Here is a 19,438-nt window from a genome sequence, read left to right on the forward strand (position 1 = left end):
GCTTGAAAAGACCACTGCATGCAGGGCCCTCACTAGTCATCCTGACCTGTGTTTTGCTACTGGACTCAGATGACTGGAGGAGAGAATGAGGCTGATGACTTTGCACAGCTCTGTCTCACTTAAAGACAATTAACTTGAAGTCAAGACATCACTCTCTTGATGTCATTGACCCTCTTTGAGAATGAAGGATCAACAGCCATCACTGACAATAAACAATGACCAAGAAATAATAACAAATTTTGAGTTCCCATCCAAGGTTTGTAGTTTTCCTGCTAGTGCAAATAGCGTTGTTTTGTCTTGCCCTAAGGGAGCACATCTTCCACATAAAATACTATATTCTCATTGACTCTCTCAGGGAAAGTAACTTATCAATCTTATTGTGCTATATTAATAGAGTTAATTAATGTAGTTATTGTAAACTATCCCTTTTTTTTCATGTTACTATAGCTACCTGCCTGATAGAGTGAGGAATGGACAATACCATAGGGAAAGTTATATACCTATTTTAGAAGGCTAGATTGCATTCAGAGCCCAGGTACAATAATAAATGAAAACAAAAACCAAATAGAAAATCTAAAAGTCCTTTATTATAGTTCTTAGAATCTTGGAACCTGCTCCCCAGTGTTGACTAGCAAGTCGAGGTTAAACAAGGCATAGTGGCATAAAGGAAAGAACCAGGAGATCTAAGTTGAATCCATGCTCAGACTTAGTACAGTATGGACAACTCACTTTATTTCTCTGAGCCTCAGTTTCCTTCTCTATAAAGTGGTGTTAATAAGACTTTCACCACCTACCCCACAAGGCAGTTATGAGGAAAGTGTTTTATAAACTTTAAACCTTTCCAAAAATGTGCTATGATTATTAATGGAAAACCATGATACTATTCCCTATATTAGTTACTTTAGTACATTGATACTCAAGAAAGATTTGTTGACCTAATGTGCCAGTGAGGAAACACAACCATCCATGAGATGTTTCCTGGAATTGGAACTTTAACAAAACATAGGCATAATTGAAAGTACCCTGGATTTGGTTTAGAGGATCTGTGTTTGGATCCTGATTTTACCATTTACTACCTATGTGACCTTGGACAAGTAATATAACATCTTAGATTTTAGTTTGCTCATCTGTAAAATGAGGAGATATTGCTTTCTCTAAAGTCCCTTTGAGCTCTCATTTGTATAAGACCTATGAGACAAATTTTCTTGGAAATTATCAATTTTAAGATCAAGTTATCATCTTTAAAGTGTCAAGATGTACAGTCATTGAGCCTATCCTGAATCTTCCCATGATCCTTTCCAAAGAAAGGTTTTGTAGCTCTGAATCTTGGAAGTATTCCTTCCATAATCCAGTGGCAGTGATTGCCATTTTTACAGATTCTAGGAGGTGCTAAATCCTACATTTATTCATCTTTATTCAATACCACAGTGAAAACTGGGCAGTACCCTCATAGTCATAAGTGGTGGGTATGGAGGAAAGGTTTATGTTGATTGATATTGCTTAATTAACAAATGAACTCTTCTTTTTCAGGATGAATTATAATATCAAGTGAACTCTTGGACTCCAAGTCTTCTGAACTAGGTTGCCTTTCTTTAAGTCCTGTGAAGTCTGACAACAAAGACCAAGGAGTAAAATAAGAGAGGGAGGGAGACAGGAAATTTAGCAGAACTCAGTGAAGAGGAAAAGGAAAAACAAAAAGTATTGTTACAATCAAGATAAGGGAAGAACTTGTGTCTTCCTGAGGAAAATTCTGGGGATTTCTTAAGATGACAATTTGTCTGAATCTATAAGATAATGTCATTTAAGATTCTTGGTAAACCCCAGATTTTGATTAAATCAAAACCTCTTTATTACTTTTAGAGGTTGGAATTATGGAAAGAGGAGCATCTATAGCAGGTAATTACAGGGCATTTCCTGAGTTCTCATAGGAACTAGTGGTAGGAAACTGGTGAACATTAATTGTGACTTTGTGGCAATATCCACTTTGGGAATTTCAGTGAAATAATTTTTATATATATCTCTATCTATCTCTATCTATCTATCTATCTATCTATCTATCTATCTATCTATCTATCTATCTATCTATATTCCCCCTTATCTTCATAATTTCTAAAATTGCTATTTTGTTAACGTCTACATAAGGACTTTCAGACTTTAGTTCACCAGTCAGGGCTAGTATCAGCTCATCATGGATTTCAGTGTCATGCATAGTAGTAGTAGGCTTCCACCAGTCGCGGATGACCATGGATCAGCGCAATCAATAATCATTTATTAAGTATCTATTGTATGACAGACACTGTGATAAGCAAGGGGAAAATTTAAAAAATGACATGCTTCTTACTCTCAAGGAATTGACATTCTGTTGGGCATAAACAACACATACGCATATTAAGGAGTAATTGCAAAATTTAACCTTGTTCTCCTTCAGTTAGGCCTGGGATCAATAGGTGTGTGACACTTCTGAAAAGTGACAATTCTTCTTTCCAAGAAGGTGTCTGACCTAAGGGATTACTTCAAGATTAAAGTGAAAATTATAGCCTATACATGTTTTTATAAAACAATAAAATGATCTTTAAAAAATTATACTTGTCTTTCCTAGGAATTTGATTTTTATATGCCTTCAGTTTTTTTTTTAAAAAGGAAGCAGTTTTGTTTTCATGTTTTCTTTCTTTCCCACTGGTACTGGTAACACAAACATATGAGATGGATACATATGCTACTCTCAATAGCCTGGAGCATACATACTCAACTGGCATCCTATCCTTGCATGGGAAAGAAAAAGAGAGGTTCAATGCTTTTAATTGAGAGTTTGAAGGAACATCCTGGTGGGAATATCATGTCATGTGCATGAGAAGGCATCATTTTCACAACAGAGGTACTGGCTAGGGTGAGAAATTATTAAGAATAGTTAAGCCAGTACAAGAAGCAAACAAACGAATGGCTGTTTCCAGGAACAGATTTTCTGTGAGGAAGGATTTTGAGAGAACAGCATAATCTCATGTGGGTGTGAACACACACACACACACACATATATATCTATGTAATAGAGGAGATATTTTTAAACAACATGTTGAACAATTTATTAGATAACCATAAGGAATTACTTAAACTCAATTGTATTCGGACTATCGCATCAATGAGATGACCCCTTTCCAAAACAAATAGAAATATGGAAATATGGGCATGTGAATTTTGAGAGCTGGTAGGTAAACTATCTTTTCATAAGCAGAACACTTGTGTAAACTCCACAAGATACTGGACATCTCTCTGAGTGAAAACAAGGTTTACTGGCTAAGAGACAAGCAAATAAAGAAGTGGTGAGTTTTAATGCAGTACTTTCTCTTTCAGAAGAAGTCTACTTAAAGATTCTAAATACAGAGATGAGTACAATAAGATCTTTTTCCTCTGATAAATGTGATTTTGGGGTGGTACTTTGCTATCTGAGTGCTACTACTCATATAACATTAAATTGCCAAGCAGCATCCCTTAATTCTTCCACAAATATTGCCTTGATTGTCACTAGATTGTAAAGTTCTGGGACTGAAAACTTGTATAATGTTGCTGCCAATATTATTGTTATTATTGTTATTCATATTTTGCCTGAACCTGTGATTTCATCAATGTAAGGAACTCTTTCCACCAGTGTGGAACTCCAACTCTTCTACAACTTACTTCAGAGAATTGCCTGGGGGACTACAAAGTTAAGGAGTTTTCCCTTGGTCACACAGCTATTATCATTCAGAAGTAAACCTTGTATTCAGGTCTTTCTGACTCCAAGGCCAGTTCTCAATCTACTCTGTCCACTTCTCTGCTATGCATAGGTGAGGCCTTAAATAAATTTGTGAATAAACTAATACATAAATTGCTATGCTAGTGTGAACTCTGAACTGCCTAATTACTTCTAAGTAGCCAGCATTTAAACAGCTAATTAGAGTTTATCATGTAGCTCTAGGGTAATAATAGTTAGCATTTATATTGTACTTTAAAGTTTGCAAACTACTTTACATATGTTAACTCATTTGCTCCTAATATTACCCTTATTCAAATAGAGGCTATTATCTCCATTTTACAGATTTGGAATCTGAAGCCAAGAGAGACTTAAGTGACTTGCCCAGGGTCACTTAGTGTGTAAGTGTCTGAGACAGGATTTCAATTCAGGTCTTCCCAAGTCCAAGTCTTGTACTCTGTCCTTTGCACAATCTGTCTGCCTTATTACCTATTAATTTTCATCTTACAAAGGGATAAAGACTAGACCTTTGATTTAACTGATGTTGGTCCCTCCCAGGTGAGAAAACTCTATCAATGTAAGTCAGCACCTTCTCTGCCACTTATAATCTTCTTGTCACACTCAAATAGAAAAGATCCCAGCTAGAAAGCCACAAATTAACATAGTCTATGTTGCATCATATTTTTATTTCCTTTGTTAAACATTTCCCAGTTACATTTTAATCTACCTAGGGCCCTCATTCCTGAGTTTTTAAGCTGCTTGAGTTATGGAGTTTGACACCTCTTACTTAGAGCACTGAAAGGTTAATAAGTAACTTGCACTGGGATACAGGGTATGTGTCAAAGGTGTGACCTGAGCACTAGTCTTCCTGGGTTTGAGGCTAGCTTTCTGTCCAATGTTTATCACCCATTTTGCATATGGAAAAAACATTTGCCCCACACGATCCCTTTCAGAGGAAGCATGTTCTCTTGTAGTTAAAAATTGTCCTCCTGTGTGTTTGTGTATATGTAAACACATATATACCTTATACATCTGTATCTATATACCACAAGATCACTATATACCACAAGATCACTATAAAAGAAGTGCACATTTTAACTTTTACCTATTTCATGTGAAAATGGGAGATATATTGACCATAGTAGCAAATTCTTTGGAGAATCCATGGTAAGTATTGGAAAGTGCAAAACTGTTCACTGCATGCACATAATTGAAAAATGAAATACACAAAGAAAATTAAATGATACACATGTATAACAACACCATATTTGCCTCCAATAGGTTGGTACAAGAATTTGAAGCAAGTGGATGCAGATTTGAATTGAAAAAAATGAATGCTAGACCATGGCAAGTAATAGAACTCTCAGAGCTCTTTATTTATTTTAGGAAATCAGACACTTTATAAAAAAGTTATTTTATTTTTAATATATGGAATAGAACAAACATTTCCATTACAGTATAATAAGAAAGATAATTATGTGTGAAACTGCAAATCTGTTATGTACAACTTGTATTTTATTATTTTAATTTATATATTAATAATATTTATATAATTACAGTAATAATATATTATAAGGCCCTGTTATCATGCTATACTATATTATGATAATGACACATGATATAATAATGATATGTTATATATTAATTTATTATACATAAATATGTAATAAGGAGTAACATCAAATTATCACAATCCCAAAAAGAGTTCTTGGATGAAGTTAAAAAGGAATTTAAAAATCTAACTGGAAATCTGACATTGTTGATGTATTTGATAGCTTCGTTGAATTTGGTTTATCAACCTCATCCAGTTCAAGAAATTAAGTCCCTGTCCCCTCTCAGAATAGATTCTGACCAGTCATCTTCAGTGGATTAGCAAAGTGGTGGCAAGGCAAAAGGAGGGTAGCTGAGAAAGAGAGGCTATGGCTGCATGTTAAATCCTCAAGGCCAATTTACAGTCTCATATTGGATCTCCACACTCCATTTTCTTCTGCCTTTGAGTCCAAGGCCACTGTTTTTCTGTAGAAAGAAATGTAGATATATGGCACCTGAGTGTGTACTTGTGTCATATGAAGTCAAAGGCCTTCAATTAGAGTTCTGGCTGGACCACTTCCTAACTTCTATGATTCTGTCTCCCCCATTTGATTATGATTTTTTTGAGAACAAGACTGTCTGTTGTCTATCTTTGTAACCCACAGCATCCAGCATACTGTCTGGGTACATAGTAAAAACTTAGTAAATACTTGTTGATTGTTGACAGATTGGCTGACTTACAGAATGGAGCTTCTTATTCACTCTCTCTCTCTCTCTCTCTCTCTCTCTCTCTCTCTCTCTCTCTCTCTCTCTCTCTCTCTCTCTCTCTCTCTCTCTCTCTTCTTGCAGGGCAGTGAGGGTTAAGTGACTTGCCCAGGGTTACACAGCTAGTGTCAGTTGTCTGAGACCGGATTTGAACTCAGGTCCTCCTGAATCCAGGGTCGGTGCTTTATGCACTGCACCACCCAGCTACCCCAGAGCTTCTTATTCTCAATGGTCACAGGGCATCTCTTCTAGAATATATTTTAGAGTTTTGTGAGGAAAAAAAGTCAATCCTTGTAGTCTACAGTTTGTACAATTTGCCCTCTCTCTTTCGGTTTCTCTGTCTCTGTCTCTCTCTCTGTCTCTGTCTCTCTCCCTCTGGAAAACATAGAAAATATTTGCCTGTTTTCATTTCCACAATACCTCACCTATTCCCCACATTTTTTAACAATCACTGACAAAGGCTAGAGCATTGTTCCTGTCAGGTCTTTTGGTAACGTGGGATACTGTTCTTCATGGCTGAGTGACTTGAATTCCTTGAAGACAACATGGGGCTTCCTGGCTGTTTCCTCACTTATCCTGACTTTCATCTTCTCTTAAGTAATTTTTATTCCTTTCTTCCTAGCCCACAGGGTCATTCTCCTTGACAGATAAGGCTGATTTAAAAAAAAATTATTTCTGCCTTCTTTCTGATATCCATTATCATCACACCAACTACCCAAACACTTTACAAGACAAGAGAAGACACTCCATTTCAGTTTGCCTCAGTTTCCTCAAATGTAAAATGGGTATACTAATAGCACTTATAGCTGAAGGTTATTATGAGATTCAAATAAAATAATAATTGTGAAGTGTTTTGTATAGGGCTTGGCTCATAATAAGTGCTATAGAAATGCTAACTATTATCATTATCATCATCATTATTATTATTATAATTAATCTGCTTCAAATCATTCTTATCTGTAGTGCTCCTGACTTACAGGATTATGCTACTCTTCTTTTCAGCCACAGATTTTGATGGGTGTGGGCATTTCTATATTTTACATGTTAGGAACAAGTAACTTCAGGGAAATGCTCAGGGGCTTAACAAAAATCAAAAGTGAAAGGTTACAAATTTCCTAGTTTTAGAAACAATTAAAAGCTTTGTTCTTCAATGTAAAAATGAAATGGAGCTTGTATACAATATTGTTTTAGCTAATCCCTTTCACTTAATTATTTTCCTTTTTTATTTGTAAGTTTTTCTTCAGAAATAGCTAGAAGGAAGGAAGCTTGATCCCACACGCAATTCAGATACACTGATTCGAACAAGGTGTAGATGTGTTGGTAAGGCCTTAGGATTCTCAGCTCCTTTTAGAGCTGACTTGGTCTCTTTTTCAGGTGAGGAACCCATGATTTGAGAAAGGCATTTCTCCATTTGGACTCCAAAGATTTCTCTTACTGGTTCAGAATCTTCTTCACCTAACGTGTAGCCTGTAATGATTCTATTTCCTTGTATGTCCTATTTTATTCCCATTCCTCTTTGATCTTACCACTTTTGCTAAAGTTCTTTATTTATATAGATGATTGTTAAAACTACAAGGACATAATGAGATATGTAGTGATTTCCCCATTTTGTATTTGCTTTTGTCTTTTCTAGTTTATAAGAATAGCTCCAGTCTCTCACCCCAATACTTGATGATATGCCACAGATCTACCTTGTCACTACTCACTTCCCCCTTTCTCCATTTCTCAGATCTTCTGCATAAGAAGTAGTATCACATCATCACTACGTCTCCAGGATCAGTGCATTGGTTAAGCTTACCTTCTGTGCTGGTTGGCCCTGAAAATAATGAAATGTACTTTCACTTATCTTCTTTAACAGTACTGCTAGACAATTAAAATTTCTTTGTGTAGTCCACAAGGAAACTGTTTTCCCTTATGGACAAGGACAGGGTAGGACAGATTCAATGGTCTAACACCAAAAAGGTACCTACATTCATACATAAACAGGTATTATGCATGGAAGGACATCAAAAAGAAGCTAAGACACCTGTTTTACATATAGAAGTGTATCCTGGACACTGCCAGGAATTAGTAGTGGAAAGTAATGGATGAAGTTGAGGAGTTCAGATTTGTTAGAATAACAATCATTTAAGAGATTACTCTTTTTTTAAAGACTACTCTTCTAGACATTAATAATACCTGCTGGGGTTGCTAGGTGGCGCAGTGGATAGAGCACCTGCCCTGGATTCAGGAGGACCTGAGTTCAAATCCAGCCTCAGACCCTTGACACTTACTAGCTGTGTGATCCTAGGCAAGTCACTTAACCCTAATTGCCTCACCAAAAAAAAAAAAATAGTACCTGCTGCCTTTTGGATGGGTTGGGTGTCACTTCAGTAACAACCCATCCCTTCCCCCCATGAAGTAGAATAATCCTTTCCAAATCCTAAATACAAGTGTGCAATAGAAGATGTTGCAATACAGATAAGAATATTTCATTCCCACTAACCAGAGAGATAATTTTGTGATGATTTTTCATAGCATTCCTAAAAAACAAAACAAAACACATTACTATGAAGATCTGTCAACCCAGGAACAAGTCTAAGGAAAAGAGAGTGTTATTTGTTTATTTTTGCTTCTTCTCACAAGACACACAATTTCACATCTCCAGTCTCCACTTCCTTTCTTTGAGCCTCTGCATTGGCTATCTCCCAAGTCTGGAATGTATTCCCTTCTCACTTCTTCTTGGAATCCATCCTTAATTTTCTTTAAAGAGTTTATCTCAAGCCCAGTCTCCTATGTGAGACCTTTCTTTAGTCCCCTCAATTACTAGTAGTCCATCATGCACATACAAATATTCCAGTAGTGTCTGACTCTTTGTGACCCATTTTAGGGTTTTCTTGGGAAAGATATTTGAGTGGTTTGTCATTTCTTTCTCTGGTTCATTTTACAGATGAGGAAATGGAGGCAAACAGGTTCAAGTGACTTGTTCAGGGTCACACAGCTAGTAAGTGTTTGAGGCCAGATTTGAATTCATGAAGATGAGTGACTCCAGACCTGGCATTCTACCCACTGCACCACCAAGCTTAGTATCTATTTTGAATACATTTTTATATGTGTATTTAATCTCTCCCAACCAAATGCAAACACCACAAAAGAAAGGGCTGTTTCATTTTTGTCTTTGAATCTTCAGTGCCTGACACAAGGCATTGTGCACAATAAATGTCTGTTGATTATTTGAAATTGCAGCTAGTCAGAGATCCCAGAATCCTCTGTAACTTTTTGGCTATTCTCAGCATCAATAGATATGCCTCTGTTGACTTGTCTTGCACAATTTTAAGGAGCAGAAAGTGTTTCATTTAATGATTTCTGCCATAATCTGTCATTGTTGATTATCTTCAGTTTACCAGGTACACACATAGATAGTTGTTTGTAAGTTTCACTTAGAATGTAAGCTTATTGAGAAGTAGAGAGAGTTAATTTTTTTTTGGCCTTTTCTGTATCTCTAGTACTTAGTAGTTGGCAAATAGTAGCTTTTAAATAAGTACTTGTTGACTTTACTTGACTCTTGATTTGGTGCAATTTTGTCCTTAAATTGGTCCAGTTTACATCAATTAATAAACATGTTAGATTTTCTCTTGAAAGGAAAGTTGTCAAATTGTAATGGCTGCAGGTATTATTGTCTAATTCTGTTAAATTCAAAATGTCATTAAGATCCACCATATAGATTGAAACTTTCTCCAATATTATACTATTAAAATAAAGATTTTTCTCGTTTCATATTGTTTCAGATTGCCCAAATATGGTTTAAACACAACCAATATTTTCACATATAGCATCAATGCCAACTATAAACAAAGCTACATTGCTAAAATAACTTTGGTGAGATTGATGCTTAATGAAAGTGAAAAAATTAAAAATCAGGACACTGACAACTTTTAGGTACATTTTTGTAAGATGTATCAAAGTCATCTGGTACTGGCTAAGAAATAGAGAGGTAGATCAGTGAAATAGAATAGATTGAATTTACACTATAGTAAATGACTATAGTAGTCTTATATATGATAAACCCAAAGATCCAAGCTTTTGGAACAAAAACTCATTATTTGACAAAAATTGCTGGGAAAACTGGAAAACAGTATGGTAGAAACTAGGTATAGACCAACATCTCACATCATATACTAAAATAAAGTCAAAATGAGTACATGATAAAGGATGATACCATAAGCAAATTAATAGAGTATGAAATCATTTATCGGTCAAATTTATGGGCAGAGGAAAAATTTAGGACCAAAGAAGATAAAGAGAGCAAAACAAAATGCAAAATAGATTATTTTGATTATATAAAAATTAAAGCTCTTGAACAAAAAAATAATCCTAGTGTAACCAAGATTATAAGGGAAGGTGAAAACTGTGAAAGAATTTTTGAAACAGATATCTCTGATAAAGGCTTCATTTCTCAAATATGTAGAGAACTGAGTCAAATTTACAAAAATACAAGTCACTCCCCAATTGATAGTCAAAAGATATGAACAGTCAGTTTTCAAAGAAATCAAAGCTATCTATAATCATATGAAAAAATGCTCTAGATCACTATGGATTAGAGAAATACAAATTAAAATAACTCTGAGAAAGCACCTCACATCTATCAAAGTGACAAATATAACCTAAATGGGAAATATTGGATGTTGGAGGGAATGTGGGAAAGCTGGGATGGTAATCCACTGTTGGTGGAATTGTGAAAAGTTCTAACCATTCTGGAGAGCAATTTGGAATTATACCCAAAGGGCTATAGAACTGTATATCTAGCAATACCACTGCAAAGTTTATATCCCAAAGATATCCCCCAAAAGAGAAAAAGACCCATTTGTACCAAAATATTTATAGAAGTTCTTTTTTGTGGTGGCTAAGAATTGGAAATCAAAGGAATGCCTATCCATTGGGGAATGGCTAAACAAGCCATATATAATATAATATTATATTACAATATAATGGTGATGGAATATTATTGTGCTATAAGAAATGACAAGCAGGATGACTTCAGAAAAGCCTGGAAAGACATGTACAAAATGATATATAGTGAAGTGAGAAGAATCAAGAGAAGGTTGTGCACAGAGACAGCAATGTTGTTTGATGATGAACTGTGAATGACTTGACTTTTCTCAACCCAATACAATCCCAAAGGACTATTGATGAAACATACTATCTACATCCAAAGAAAGAACTGATATTGATGGAATAGACTTGAAGGATGCTCTTTTTCACTTTCTTTCAATCAAGTTTTCTTGTACAAAATAACAAATATTGTAATACTTTGTATAATCATACATATATAACCCATATCTAATTGCTTGCCACCTCAGGGAGGGGGAGAGGAGGGAGAGGAGGGATAAAAATTGGATCCCCAAACTATAAATAAAAATGTTTATTACATTAAAAAAGATGCATCAAAGTCTGAACTTTTGCTTTGATGTAATTATTTCTTAATTAATTGATTAATTAACACTTGTCTGAGGAAATAGAGAAATATTTTTCTGCTAGATATGACTGAATTAGAAAATTCAAGGAAAAGCACTTAGACCATAATGAAAATGCTATTTTTTTCATTTATGAAACATTTGACTCTGCTGTGAAGCTTAGAGAAATTATACTCTGTCTTCATGGATGAGAGAATAATTAAAACTGGCAGAATTCATGATACATGAAAAATTCTGTTATGCTTTGGGAAAGACCAGTAACTTGATCCAGTTCCTGGTATACATTGGCTTGGTAGGTGATGATCAATTTCAAAATGATTGCAAGTATTTGGCCCTCTTTACTTTACTTTTAGTAATTTACGCTCTTGGAAAATTGAGACATCAGAAAGCTTTTCAGAGCTGAGCATTCAGCTAGGATTGCAATGAATTGGATGCTTATGCTTTTGATTCCTTTAGCATTAACTAGGGCTCTCAGAAAAATTAAAATTTGTCATTATGTTTTATTAGCATTGAATGAGGCAATTAATTTGAAAAATATTTTTCAATCCATGAATCCAAATTATTTGAAATGCTCTTTGTGTGTAGTGAAATACTCTAACTGAACAATTCTGGGTACAACCACATAGAAACTGATTTGTAAAACAATTCCCCATTAATCTTTTATATAAATGTTATTTAATGTCATGTAATACATAATAACAATACATTTTTGTTGAGTATTTTATGTACATTATCTCTTTGGAGCCTCTTTGCTGCCCTGTGAGGTAGATATTCCAACTATTACTTCCTCCATTTTGCAGATAAAGAAACTGTCAGTCACAGGGATGAAGTGACTTACAGATGTTGACACAGCTTGTGTTAGAGGTAGAGTTTGAATACAGGACTTCCTGATGCTAAGTTCAGAATGCTATCTGATCTGCAAACATTATACTATTCAGACTCAAAACCTTGGATTCTTCCTCTCCTTTCACATCCTGTCAGATATAAACACCTGTGAATTTCCTCTCCACAATATGTTACATCCATTCCCTCTGTGCTATGTACTTGTCACCATATAAGTTCAAGCTCTCATTATATCTCACCTGGAATATTTTAATATTCTTTTAGCTGATCTCCCTGCCTTGGTTTTACCCTCTTCAATCCATCCTTCATATTGCTTCTAAAGTTACCTTAATGCATGGATTGGATCTTCTCTGAAATGCTGTTCCAAAGCCTTCATTGGCTGCTTAAATAAAATACAAACTCCCTAGTCTAACCTTCAAGTCTCCATGTGATCTTGCTTAAACCCTCTTTGCCAGTCTTATTTCACATTACTCTTCCCTGTGCTCTATACTTTACTGGTCATGGTATTTTAGAATCTTAGAGGTGGAAGGAATTTGAGAATTCATTTAGATTTTATCTAGTTTTCCATGCATGTTTGTAAAGAGATGCCCAACTCCCATATATATCTAAGGATTACAAATGCAATTGTTGGTAAGAGGAGAGTAATTGGCATAATTCTCTTCTTTCGCCAGAAGCCCTGCTTTTCTCCATTCTCCCCACAACTAGATCATACTGCTAACACATGGTTTGAGCCTCCTATAAAGGAAGCATGCTTTGAGGATACAGGAAAAATTCACGTTGGATGTGCACTTTACAACTAGGTCATAAAAATGAAAAGCCAATCTGTTGCTCTCTTGTGGCTTTGGCCACTTGTTTCTTACCTAATTATGGGGTTCCAATTAAACAATCCTGTTCTCCCTTCAGGAGGCACACTTCATGGGAAATCCAACCCCCTTGAGTAGAAATTTGGATTCCTATACTCTCCAACTTGAAGTGACTCATGAGGAAACCCTGAAAGCTGGTATTGACCTAGAAATCTCTTATCTTTAGAAGGTTAAATTCTGGATTTTGGATGCCCAGAAGGTCTTCCTTGAAAATTTTTCTCTCAGGTTGCAAAGGCTAGCACATGCGTCTAGAAGATGTTACTTTAGGATATTCTACCATTGCCCTGATTTCTACAAAATTATCAGCCAGGAAATTCACAGGTCTCTGGTTCAGAAAAGGGAAAAGAAAAGTAGAGGGCAACCAGCAACTAGAGGCCTGGGAACTTCCCTCTCAGGCCAAGCACATATAGGTTGCCAAATGTTACTGGCAAAAAGCAGTCAGAAACTGGCTTCAAGATGGGATCAGGGGAGGAATATCATATTACCACCTGCTACAGTTTTAGGTTCCCTCTGAAAGAAAGATGGAAGGAAAAAGACCACATGACCCCAAATCTTCAATGTGTCAGTGAAAGGGGTGATAGATGCTCATTCTACCAGGAGCTTTAGCCAATCACCTCATCTCAGGGGCAGCTTGAGTAGTCCTCCCCCTATGAGGGGCCATGAGCTTGTGCCAAACCAACCTCTGATCATTAAGACGAAATTAGGGAAGGTCTTTTGTCCTCTCAAAGAGTTTTTCTAGCAGTGGTTCTTTCTTTCTTTCTTTTTTTTTTGGCAGGGCAATGAGGGTTAAGTGACTTGCCCAAGGTCACACAGCTAGAGTTAAGTATCTGAGGCTGGATTTGAACTTAGATCTCCTGAATCCAAGACCGATGCTTCATTCACTGTGCCCCCTAATTGCCCCCACTAGCAGTGGTTCTTAATTTGAGGTCTATGATTTAAAAAAAATCAGTAACTGTATTTTAATAACTCAATGTATTTTATATATTTAAAAACATTATTCTGAGAAGAGATCTATAACCTTCACCAGATTGCCAAAGGAGTCTGTCATACACACACACACACACACACACACACACACACACACACACTATTAAGAAATCTTGTGGGATAGGAAGGTAACCAAAAAGTCACTGTGCTTCAATTTCATCAAATCTTTGAAGTGACCAGGGGAAGTAAAGAAGAGATCCAGGAGTTAAGGGTATAGAGAAAACCCAGGGCAGTGAGTGTTTCCAAGAACAGGAGATCTTCAGCAGTGCTAAATGTACTAGAGAGGTCATTTAGGATAAAGACTGAGGAAAGGCCTTTAGAATTTAGCAATTAAAAAGTATTTGGTAATCAAACCACAGCATGCCTTTTTGTGCATATGGTTTTGTTTGAGGGAACATGTTTTGAGCCATGCTATAAGTAAGTAACATGATCTGAAAGAGTGTATTAGTGTGTGTTTAAAGTATTTCTCCTGATGAACTGGTTAAGTTGTTGCTTGAAAAGCTGCTCCAGCATTTAAAAAAATTAAGATGATTATAATTATATATGAAAAATTTAATATTAACATGAATAAAAGTCTCCAGGAAGGATATCAACAAGCAGAGATGACTGGGTAATGGTTTCTGGGCAAGGAGAACAGCATGTGAAAATGCAGAGATAGCATGGGCTCTAGGATGAAACTGGGAACAGTTAATAGCCCAGTTTGGCTGGAATATTGTGTATATGAAAGGGAGTACAGTGAAATAAGGATGGAAAGATAAATTGGAGTCAGATTGTTAATTAGAATTCTTTCCTCTCTGCTAATAGCTATGAGACTATCGAAACATTGCTTATATAATCTGGGCCTCAGTTTCCTCATCTGTCAAATGATAGAGTTCCTTAGAGCTCTAATGTTTGGATGGTTCACAAATGGTGTGAATATAATTAGCTAAGAAGACATATAATATCCATAGAAGAGCCAAGTTTCCCAAGAACATAGATAAAAGTCATTCTCTATCCCTCCTCAGTGGACCATCTATTTGGTCTGTGATTTGAGGACAAATTGAGGCATGTTCAGTTTCCCTCAGGGACATGACATCTCTCTTGATTCAGTTTTTTTCCTTGTCAATCAGGGTACCAGTGTCAACATGTGGAAAGTCTTAAATGATGCTTCTTTCATGGGTGATTTTCCTAGGTCTGAAACATTAATCTCATTTATACTGGATCATTTTCCCTTGAGGACCTTCCTTCTCTAGCAGTTGTCTAAGCACAAACAAGTATTTACTCCCATACAATTAAATGCTGAGTTTATTGAATCAAAGAGCATAAGCTAAATTGAGAATCCTAAAGCTTCTTTTTAGTGTGCAAGTGTAATTATGCACCTAAGTTGCCATTTGTATCTAAAGGTGACATTCCTATGATTATCTATATATAATGTAAATTCAAAGATACCTCACCCAAACTAATTTGTTTTGTTACAGCTTCCTATCCAAACTTTGTTACCTTGTGAAATTCTTGTCCATATTTTTCTCATAGAAATTCTATAGAGAATTAACCTTGTGTACTGAAGAATTTCTTCTTATTTATTTAGTATCACGGGGTACAGGGGACTATCAGGTTGTCCATCTATTGTCTATAATTTTTGATACCTGTTCAGAAACCCTTCTATTATATCCATAACTGTTTTTGTTACTTTAAATTTTATTTTACTTAGTCCAATCTAGTAGACAATTAACGTTTTCCACCAACTTGGAGTACAGAAACTTTCACTGGTTTCACAATCTTTTGTTTAGGTGCTGCCTTTGCAGGAGCCTTAGCAGCAGATGCAGCTGTTTTCTTAGTTGCTTGCTTAGCCTTTTTTGCTTCCTTGGCAGCCCTGATGGCTTGTTCTCATTGGGCATTTCGAAATTCAGGTTTCTGGTTCCTCTTGGCCATTATATCAGCAAGAGAACCCCCAGTGATAGCCATCTGGAATTTAACTGCCTGGTGGGTTCTTTTCTTTTGAATCTCTTCCAACTGTCCTTTCTTCTATAAAGGACAATCCAATTGATCTGCCAAGGGTTCCTCTTTGAAAAGAATGCAGACTAACATTTTGCATTCAAAAATTGGAAAACTGGGGGCAGCTAAGTGGCGCAGTGATAGAGCAGTGGCCCTGGATTCAGGAGGACCTGAGTTCAAATCCAGACTCAGACACTTCACACTTTACTAGCTGTGTGACCCTGGGCAAGTCACTTAACCCCAATTGCCTCACCAAAAAAAAAAAAAAAGGAAAACTTTCCTGTCTGTGTGGGTGTAGCGCCTCCCATGACCCAGGTAGATCTTGTTAACGCTGAAGCTGTACAGCTCAACCTTCATGGTTGTGAGAGGCAGAGGCAGGAAGATGATGAAGAGGAAGAGCCATAACTGTTTTCAACAATTTAGTTTATGTCACTCTACATGGAATTTGTAGTTGATAACATGCTGTAGTCTACTTATGACCACTTTGTATCTTTGCATTGTCCTTTGGATTATTTGTAATTTTAACTCTTTTGAGATGTCATTCTTAGCTCTACAGTATCGAAATATTGGCATTAATGAGATGATCTTTTGTGCCACCAAGAAAAACAAACAAACCCCAAACCAACAACATAAAATTGAAACTACCATGAAATCCCCAACTATAATCCAATGCAATCTCCCCCTGCTACTCAATTACTCCGTTCTGAGCCCATTTTTTTCATCACTTAATATAGTTGCATATCCCAGTTTAGGCAACATTTTTTAAAATCCAATTTGTTTTCCTATTGTAAATATTTGGATCATCTCTTTTGCAATGTTATTAACCTCATTGAAGAGGCTTTGTTGTACAATGGGGCTCTATGAAATTCAAGCAATGTTAATTGTTATGAGAAGAATTTGGTAATCACTCATTTTTGAAGGGTTTGATGCAAAATATCTTCAGTGACATTAATAAAAATATCCCTTACTATTTAATGCCTCATTTAACATGAATACTTAGAAGACTGTTAAATTAAAATAAACTCCAACAATTCTGTTCAACAATAATACCTAGATAGTCTAAGCACTGGTAATACAAAAATGAAAAAAAAATATGACCGTTGCCTCCAACCAGCTTAAAATTAGGAAAAGGTATATTTCATATACATGGACTGAAGCAGTATATAACATTTATATAAGGGATTGAGAAGTGAGTGAATGGTGAGTAGAGGCAGTGAGTATAGATTATTTTAATTCTAAAGTTAGTAGTGAAAGCAAGAAGAATTAATTTAAGGGCATGACAGTCAAAGGAAGTTCTTTTTAAGGATGAGAAAATTATAGAACGTGTGGAAGGAATCAGTAGAAAAGAAAGAATTGAAGGTTGTGCAAGAGTTGTGTTAATAGACAAGTTGAATTAGATCAATATGAATGAGGAATGGGGTAAGTTCCTGATGAGAACAGAATGAAATGGAATAGAAGACACAAATATTAAGTACATATAGGCTTCATATGCAATGTTTCTGGCATGGATATGTTCTATAAGCCAGACTCAATCTTTTATAATTTACAAAAGAAAATATTTCAGAGGGAATAGAAAAACAAGAAATAATTAATTTTCTCTCAAGAATGGGTAAGGAACAATACAGTGCAATCTACAAGTCTACTTCTTTTCATAAAAACAAAACAAAAAAAAAACCCTTTTCTTAACTCTGGATTCAACTTCGAAGTGGAGTTGAGCCACTTTAATTATTGTAGAGATTTTGATATATGTTTGGGAGTGTAATGATTGGAATGACACCACCTGCTGGAGATTTACTGTAGGAAAGCTCCAATATCAGGAGAGGGCCTCTGAGGACAGGACCATGTGGCTTTTCTTTGGCGTCAGGAAGTGATGTTGGCTGGTGGGAGGAAGAAGGGGGAGGCTGGCATCTGACTTGCTCTCTTTCCTGAGGACTCTGGTAGAGAAGGGAGAGCGCATTTCTAGCTATGAGTTCTACTTTAAATATCTTGGTGTATATAGAGCCTTTTCTTTTTGTTATTGATAGATATCCTTGGGGTGTATTCCTTGATATTTTTGACCCTTTGTTTTTCCAGATGAATTTTGTTTTTATTTTTTCTAGCTCTATAAAATAATTTTTAGATAGTCTGATTGGTATGGCACTGAATAAGTAAATTAATTTAGGTAGAATTGTCATTTTTATTATATTAGCTTGGCCTATCCATGAGCAATTGATATTTTTCCAATTATTTAGATCTGATTGATTTGTGTGAAAAGTGTCTTGTAATTGTGTTCATAAAGTTCCTGGGATTATCTTGGCAAGTAGACTACCAAGTATTTTATATTGTCTACTGTTGCTTTAAATGGAATTTTTCTTTCTATTTCTTGCTGCTGGACTTTGTTGGTCATGCATAGAAATGCTGATGATTTACGTGGATTTATTTTATATCCTGCTACTTTGCTAAAGTTGTTAATTTTTTCAAGTAATTTTTGAGTTGATTCTCTAAGTATAACATCATATCATCTGCAAAGAGTGATAGTTTTGTTTCCTCTTTGTCTATTCTAATTCCTTTAATTACTTTTTCTTCTCTGATTGCTAAAGCTAACATTTTTAGTACAATATTTAATAATAGAGGTGATAATGGACATCCCTGCTTCAGCCCTGATCTTATTGGGAAGGCCTCTAACTTATCTCCATTACATATAATGCTTGCTGATGGTTTTAGGTAGATACTGCTTATTATTTTAAGGAAAGCACAACCTATTCCTAAGCTCTCTAGTGTTTTTCTTAGGAATGGGTGCTGTATTTTGTCAAAAGCTTTCTCTGCATCTATTGAGATAATCATATAATTTTGGTTAGTTTTCTTATTGATGTGGATGATTATGTTAATAGTTTTCTTAATTTTGAACCAGCCCTGTAATCCTGGTATAAATCCCACCTGGTCATAGTGTATTATTCTGGTGATCACTTGCTGTAATCTCCTTGCTAATATCTTGTTTAAGATTTTTACATCAATATTCATTAGGGAAATTGGTCTATAATTTTCTTTCTCTGTTTTGTCTCTGCCTGGTTTAGGTATCAACACCATAATTGTGTCATAAAAGGAATTTGGTAGAACTCCTTCTTCACCTATTTTTCCAAATAATTCGTATAATATTGGAATTAATTGTTCTTTAAATGTTTGGTAGTCTTCACTCCATCTGACCCTGGAGATTTTTTCTTAGGGAGTTCATTAATGGCATGTTCAATTTCTTTTTCTGATATGGGCTTATTTAAGGATCTTATTTCCTCTTGGGGGTGTATTCCTAATAGTAGAAT

At 35.6% G+C, this 19,438-nt stretch overlaps 1 pseudogene; it reads right to left on the reverse strand.

The window, feature by feature from the left end:
- Positions 1–15,875: 15,875 nt before the first annotated feature.
- Positions 15,876–16,499, reverse strand: LOC122737284 (annotated as a pseudogene).
- Positions 16,500–19,438: the final 2,939 nt, after the last annotated feature.

The sequence above is a fragment of the Dromiciops gliroides genome, chromosome 1, assembly GCF_019393635.1.
Source record: "Dromiciops gliroides isolate mDroGli1 chromosome 1, mDroGli1.pri, whole genome shotgun sequence".
In the NCBI taxonomy this organism is placed as follows: domain Eukaryota; kingdom Metazoa; phylum Chordata; class Mammalia; order Microbiotheria; family Microbiotheriidae; genus Dromiciops; species Dromiciops gliroides.